This window comes from Microcebus murinus, chromosome 18, assembly GCF_040939455.1.
Source record: "Microcebus murinus isolate Inina chromosome 18, M.murinus_Inina_mat1.0, whole genome shotgun sequence".
Taxonomy (NCBI): Eukaryota; Metazoa; Chordata; class Mammalia; order Primates; family Cheirogaleidae; genus Microcebus; species Microcebus murinus.
Genome location: NC_134121.1, coordinates 985,602 through 993,530, shown reverse-complemented (window position 1 = coordinate 993,530; position 7,929 = coordinate 985,602). Strand labels below are relative to the sequence as shown.

The 7,929-nt window shown below is 62.3% G+C and overlaps 1 pseudogene; it reads left to right on the top strand.

The window, feature by feature from the left end:
• The first annotated feature begins 226 nt into the window (after nt 1-226).
• On the top strand, nt 227-346 carry LOC142862183 (uncharacterized; annotated as a pseudogene).
• Nucleotides 347-7,929: the final 7,583 nt, after the last annotated feature.

The following is a 7,929-nucleotide window of genomic DNA, read 5'->3' as shown; positions in this document are numbered from 1 at the left end:
TGGGGGTGGGCAGCGGGTAGGTGATGGAGGCCGGGGGAGGAGACGAGGGGGGCTGGAAGGGCTCCACCTTGGCGAGTCCAGCCATGGAGGCGCATCTTGTGTTAGTGTGAGTGTGTGTGTGTGTATAGAGAGACAGCCCCCCACCCTGCCCCGCCCCGCCCATCACCCCCTTCCTTCCCTGGGAGCCCACGGGGCCTGGGGCTGGAGGAGGCGGCGGGGAAGCACAGAGGGTGGCCACACCACCCTGAATGCCCCTTATCTCATCTGGTCTTGGAAGCTAAGCAGGGTCGGGCCATCGTTAGTACCTGGATGGGAGACCGCCTGGGCATACCGGGTGCCACAGGCTTCTTCTTCTTCTTCTTCTTTTTTTTGCCTCTTGTTCTGTCCCCTTTCTGGGAGGGCGGCAGCGGCCGGGGTGGGGGTGACCCCCACCCTCGGCGCCCGCCGTGGTGCCTGGCGCGCCAGCCCTCACCGTGGGGCCTCCTCTTGTCCCAAGCCGCGACACCGCTGCCACGCGGCAGCATGCGTGGCATCTGGACTCTCAGGTCTCAGACCAAAAGTCTGGCACCCTGTCTGACCGTCCCCCATGGGTGTGTGGACACAGCCAGATCCACACCGCGCCCTGCCTGCCCGTCTCCGGTGGGTGTGTGGACACAGCCAGATCTACACAGCGCCCTGCCTGCCCGTCTCCGGTGGGTGAGTGGACACAGCCACATCCACACAGCACCCTTTCTGGCCAGATCCAAACAGCACACTCTCTGCCCGTCTCCCGTGGGTGTGTTGACACAGCCACATCCACACAGCACCCTTCCTGCCCGTCTCCCATGGGTGAGTGGACACAGCCAGATCCACACCGCGCCCTGCCTGCCCGTCTCCGGTGGGTGCGTGGACACAGCCAGATCCACACCGCGCCCTGCCTGCCCGTCTCCGGTGGGTGAGTGGACACAGCCACATCCACACAGCACCCTTTCTGACCATCTCCCATGGATGTGTGGACACAGCATGTTCCACACAGCGCCCTGCCTGCCCATCTGCCGTGGGTGAGTGGACAGAGCCAGATCCACATAGCGCCCTCCCTGCCCGTCTCCCGTGAGTGTGTGTTCACGGCAACATCCACACGGCGCCCAGCCTGCCCGTCTCCCGTGCATGAGTGGACACAGCCACATCCACACAGCGCCCTGCCTGCTCGTCTACCGTGAGTCAGTGGAAACAGCCAGATCTACACTGCGCCCTGCCTACCCATCTCCCGTGGGTGAGTGGACACAGCCACATCCACACTGCAACCTGCCATCCCGTCTCCCGTGGGTGTGTGGACACGGCAAGATCCACACTGCGCCCTGCCTCCCCGTCTCCCGTGGCTGTGTGGACACGGCAAGATCGACACTGCGCCCTGCCTCCCTGTCTCCTGTGGGTGAGTGGACACAGCCAGTTCCACACAGCGCCCTGCCTGACCATATCCCATGGGTAAGTGGACACACCCAGATCCAAACAGCGCCCTGCCTTCCCGTCTCCATTGGGTGTGTGGACAAAGCCAGATCCACACAGAGCTCTGCCTGCCCATCACCCATGGGTGAGTGGACACAGTCAGATCCACACTGCGCCCTGCCTGCCCGTCTCCCGTGGTTGAGTGGAAACAGCAGGATCCACACTGCGCGCTGCCTGCCCATCTCCAGTGGGTGAGTGGACAGAGCCAGATACACACGGCGCCCAGCCTGCCCGTCTCCCATTGGTGAGTGGACACAGCCACATCCACAAAGCACCTTGCCTGACCATCTCCCATGGGTGTGTGGACACAGCAAGTTCCACACTGCGCTCTGCCTGCCCATCTCCCGTGGGTGAGTGGACACAGCCACATCAACACTGCGCCCTGCCTCCCGTTTACCGTGGGTGTGTGGACACACCAGTTCCACACTGCACCCTGTCTGCCCGACACCCCTGGGTGAGTGGAACCAGCCAGTTCAACACTGGGCCCTGCCTGCCCGTCTCCCATGAGTGTGTGGACACGGCAAGATCCACACTGTGCCCTACCTGCCCGTCTCCTGTGGTTGAGTGGACACAGCCAGTTCCACACTGCACCCTGCCTGCCCGTCTCCCGTGGCTGAGTAGACACAGGCAGATCCACACAGCGCCCTGCCTGCCCGTCTCCCGTGGGTGAGTAGACACAGCCAGATCCACACAGCGCCGCGACCTGCCTGCCCGTCTCCCGTGGGTTAGTGGACATAGCCAGATCCACACAGTGCCCTGCCTGTCCGTCTCTCATGAGTGTGTCGACACAACCAGATCCACACGGCGCCCAGCCTGCACGTCTCCCATGGGTGTGTGGACACAGCCAGATACAGCGCCCTGTCTGCCCGTCTCCCGTGGGTGAGTGGACACAGCCAGATCCACACTGCACCCTGCCTGCCCGTCTCCCGTGGGTGAGTGGACACAGCCAGATTGTCACGGTGCCCAGCCTGCCCATCTCGTGTGGGTGAGTGGACACAGCCACATCCACACAGCACCCTTCCTGCCAGTCTCACGTGGGTGAGTGGACACAGCCAGATCCACACTGCGCCCTGCCTTCCCGTCTCCCGTGGGTGAGTGGACACAGCCAGTTCTACACTGTGCCCTGTGTGCCCGTCACCCATGGGTGAGTGGACACAGCCAGTTCCACACTGTGCCTTGCCTGCCCGTCTCCCGTGGGTGTGAGGACACGGCAAGATCCACACTGCACCCTACCTGCCTGTATCCCATGGGTGAGTGGACACAGCCGGTTCCACACTGCGCCCTTCCTGCCCATCTCTTGTGGGTGAGTGGACACAGACACATCCACAATGTGCCCTGCCTGTCCATCTCCCGGGAGTGTGTGGACACAGCCAGATCCACACGGCGCCCAGCCTGCCCGTCTCCCGTGGGTGTGTGGACACAGCCACATCCACACAGCACCCTGCCTGACCGTATCCCATGGTTGTGTGGAAACATCTAGATCCACAAAGCGCCGTGCCTGCCCGTCTCCTGAGGGTGTGTAGACACAGCCAGTTCCACACTGCTCCCTGCCTGCCCGTCTCCCGTGGGTGTGCGAACACAGCCAGATCCACACAGCGCCCTGCCTGCCCGTCACCCATGGGTAATTGGACACAGCCAGACCCAGACAGCGCCCTGCCTGCCCATCTCCCGTGGCTGTGTGGACACGGCAAGATCCACACAGCGCCCTGCCTGCCCGTCTCCCGTGGGTTAGTGGACACAGCCAGATCCACACTGCGCCCTGCCTGCTTGTCTCTGGTGAGTGTGTGGACACAGCAAGTTCCACACAGCGCCCTGCCTGACCGTCTCCCATGGGCTGTGTAGACAGCCAGTTCCACACAGAGCCCTGCTTGCCCGTCTCCCGTGGGTGAGTGGACACAGCCAGTTCCACACTGCGCCCTGCCTGCCCGTCTCCCGTGGGTGTGTGGACACACCCAGATCAACACAGCGCACGGCCTGCCAGTCTCCCATGGGTGTGTGGACACACCCAGATCAACACAGCGCACGGCCTGCCGTCTCCCATGGGTGTGTGGTCACAGCCAGTTCCACACTGCGCCCTGCCTGCCTGTCACCCATGGGTGAGTGGACACAGCCAGATCCACTGCGCCCTGCCTGCCCGACTCCCGTGGGTGTGTGGACACACCCAGTTCCACACTGCGCCCTTCATGCCCATCTCTAATCGGTGTGGGGACACATCCAGATCAACTCAGCGCCCAGCCTGCCCGTCTCCCGTGGGTGAGTGGACACAGCCAGATCAACACAGCGCACGGCCTGCCCGTCTCCCATGGGTGTGTGGACACAGCCAGTTCCACACTGCGCCCTGCCTGCCCATCACCCATGGGTGAGTGGACACAGCCAGATCCACACTGCACCCTGCCTGCCCGTCTCCCGTGGTTGAGTGGACACAGCCAGATCCACACTGCACCCTGCCTGCCCGTCTCCCGTGGGTATGTGGACATAGCCATTTCTATACAGAGCCCTGCCTGCCCCTCTCCGGTGGGTGTGTGGACACAGCCAGTTCCAAATTGTGCCCTGCCGGCCCATCACCCATGTTTGAGTGGACACAGCTAGTTCCACACTGCGCCCTACCTGCCCGTCTCCCATGGGTGAGTGGATACAGCCACATCCACACTGCGCCCCGACTGCCCGTCTCCCGTGGGTGTATGGACACAGCAAGATGCACACTGCGCCCTGCCTGCCCGTCTCCTGTGGGTGTGTGGACACAGCCAGATCCACACGGCACCCAGCCTGCCCGTCTCCCGTGAGTGAGTGGACACAGCCAGATCCACACTGCGCCCTGCCTGCCCGTCTCGCGTGCGTGTGTGGTCACAGCAAGTTCCACACAGAGCTCTGCCTGCCCGTCTCCTGTGCTTGTGTGGACACAGCTAGTTCACTCTGTGCCCTGCCTGCCCATCACCCATGGGTGAGTGGACACAGCCAGATCCACATGGCACCCAGCTTGCCCGTCTCCCATGGGTGAGTGGACACAGCCACATCCACACAGCGCCCTGCCTGCCCATCTCCCATGGGTGAGTGGACACAGCCACATCCACACAGCGCCCTGCCTGCCCGTCACGCATGGGTGTGTGGACACAGCCCGATCCACACTGCACCCTGCCTGCAAGTCTGCCGTGGGTGTGTGGACAGGGCAAGATCCACACTGTTCCCTGCCTGCCCGTCAGGCATGGGTGAGTAGACACAGCCCGATCCACACTGCGCCCTGCCTGCAAGTCTCCCGTGGGTGAGTGGACATAGCCACATCCACACTGCGCCCTGTCTGCCCGTCACCCATGGGTGAGTGGACAAAGCCAGTTCCACACTGCGCCCTGCCTGCCCATCCTCGGTGGGTGTGTAGACACGGCAAGATCCACACTTTGCCCTACCTGCCCGTCGCCCATGTGTGAGTGGACATAGCAAGTTCCACACTCTGCCCTACCTTCCCGTCTCCCGTGGGTGAGTGGAAACAGCCACATCCACACTACGCCCTGCCTGCCCGTCTCCCGTGGGTGTGTGGACACGGCAAGATCCACATTGCACACTGCCTTCCCGTCTCCCGTGGGTGAGTGGACACAGGCACATCCACACTGCGCCCTGCCTGCCTCTCTCCTTTGGGAGAGTGGACACAGCCACGTCCACAGAGCGCCCTGCCTGCCTGTCTCCCGTGGGTCAGTGGAAACAGCCATGTACACAAAGCGCCCTTCCTGCCAGTCTCCAGTGGGTATGTGGACACAGCAAGTTCCACACTGTGCCCTGACTGCTCGTCTCCCGTGGGTGTGTGGACACGGCCAGATCCACACAGCACCCTGCCAGACCGACCCCCATGGGTGCGTGGACACAGCCAGTTCCACACTGAGCCATGCCTGCCCGTCTCCTGTGGGTGAGTGGACACAGCCAGTTCCACACAGCGCCCAGCCTGCCCATCTCCCTTGGGTGTGTGGACACAGCCAGATCCACACAGCAACCGGCTTGACCGTTTTCCAAGGGTTTGTGGACACAGCCTGTTCCAACTGCGCCCTGCATGCCCGTCTCCCGTTGGTGTGTGGACACACCCAGATCCACACAGCGCCCTGCCTGCCTGTCTCCTTTGGGTGAGTGGACACAGCCAAGTCCACAGAGCGCCCTGCCTGCCCATCTCCTGTGGGTCAGTGGAAAAAGCCATGTCCACACAGCGCCCTTCCTGCCAGTCTCCGGTGGGAGTGTGGACACAGCAAGTTCCACACTGTGCCCTGCCTTCCCGTCACCCATGGGTGTGTGGACACAGCCAGTTACACACAGCGTCCTGCCTGCCCGTCTCCCGTGGGTGTGTGGACTCAGCCAGATCAACACAGCGCACGGCCTGCCAGTCTCCCAAGGGTGTGTGGACACACCCAGATCAGCACAGCGCACGGCCTGCCCGTCTCTCATGGGTGTGTGGACACAGCCAGTTCCACACTGAGCCCTGCCTGCTCATCTCTCGTGAGTGTGTGGACACAGCCAGTTCCACACTGCGCCCTGCCTGCCCGTCACCCATGGGTGAGTGGACACAGCCAGGTCCACAATGCACCCTGCTTGCCCGTCTCCCTTTGGTGTGTGCCGACAGCCAGTTTCACACTGCACCCAGCCTGCCGGTCTACCGGGGGTGAGTGGACACAGTCACATCCACACTGTGCCCTACCTGCCCGTCTCCCTTGGGTGTGTGGACTCAGCCCGATCCACTAGGCGCCCAGCCTGCCCATCTCCCATGGGTGTGTGGACAAGCCACATCCACACAGCATTCTGCCTGACCGTCTCCCGTGGGTGTGTGGATACAGCCACATCCACACTGCGCCCTGCCTGCCCATCTCCCGTGGGTGAGTGGACACAGCCAGTTCCACTCAGAGCTCTGCCTGCCCGTCTCCCATGGGTGAGTGGACACAGCAACATCCACACTGAGTCCTGCCTGCCCGTCTCATGGGTGAGTGGACACAGCCGGATCCACACCGCGCCCGGCCTGACCGTATCCCATGGGTGTGGGGAAACAGCCAGTTCCAACTGCGCCCTGCCTGCCCGTCTCCCGTGGGTGTGTGGACACACCCAGATCCACATAGCGCCCTACCTGCCCGTCTGCCGTGAATCAGTGGAAACAGCCATGTCCACACAGCGCCCTTCCTGCCCATCACCAGTGGGTGTGTGGACACAGCAAGTTCCACACTGTGCCCTGCCTGACCATCACCCATAGGTGTGTGGACACAGCCAGTTCCACACACGACCCCGCCTGCCTGTCTCCCGTGGGTGTGTGGATACGGGAAGATCCTCACAGCGTCTGCTCTTTGGGAACCGACACGATGGAGGAAACCTTGAGAGTCTGAGAGGGGACGGAGTTCCAGAAGAAGGCCAGGAGGTCATTTTGAGGGAGTATGTGACCAGAACTCGTCCCATTGGTTTTGGGGTTCTATGGGCTACACGTAGGATTCTAGAGTGGTGGCACCTGATGTTGGGGGATCCGGAGTCACACCCAGACCTGCTCCACAGGCCTCCTTTTACTTTTCTCTTCGGATTCATTATTTTTAAAAAGTGTCTCTACCTCTATCATTGATTTTCTTTTCTCTCTCTTTTCAAGCAGATGATGGGAGTACAAGTATTCAGGTGACATGTGTTGCCCATGCCCCCCTCCCCCCTGTGTTCTTATTCATTTACCTCTGATGTCGTTCCAGCGTATTGTGGGGGTACCAATGTTAAGGTCGGGTACATTGCCCTCTCCCAACCTCCCCCCTCAGGTCAGAGCTTCAAGTGTGCCCATCCCACAGTCGGTGCACACCCACTCCATACCTAATGGAGGTGTATGCCCATCCCCTCCCCCCACCCGCCTGAAACCCACCTGATGAAGGTGATTCCCCTCTGTCCACTTAGGTGTCCATCCGTTCCTACCAATTTGCTGGTGAGCGCACTCACGTGGTGCTCGTGTGTCCATTCTTGGAATACTTGGCTTACTGGAATGGGTTCCAGCTCTGGCCAGGAGAGCACGAGAGGTGCCCTCTCACCGCTGCTCCTCATAGCCGAATAGCACTCCGTGGTGTCCACGCGCCACATGTTATTAATGCACTCCTGGATGGATGGGCACTCGGGTCGCTTCCACATCTTTGCGATTGTGAATTGTGCCCTAACTGTAACCCTAACCCTTACCCAGCCCGTCTCCTCTGCCCCTGCCTGACGCGCTCCTCCCCGGCCAGGCCCGTCACTGTCCTGGGCCCCTGACTGACTGGCTCCTTCCCGCCCGGCCTGTCACCGTCCTCTGCCCCTGCCTGACACCCTCCTCCCCGCCCGGCCCCTCACCTCGGCTCCTGCCTGACTCGCTCCTCCCCACCCGGCCGGTCACCGTCCTGGGCCCCTGCCTGACCGGCTCCTTCCCGCCCGGCCTGTCACCGTCCTCTGCCCCTGCCTTACACGCTCCTCCCCGCCCGTCACCCT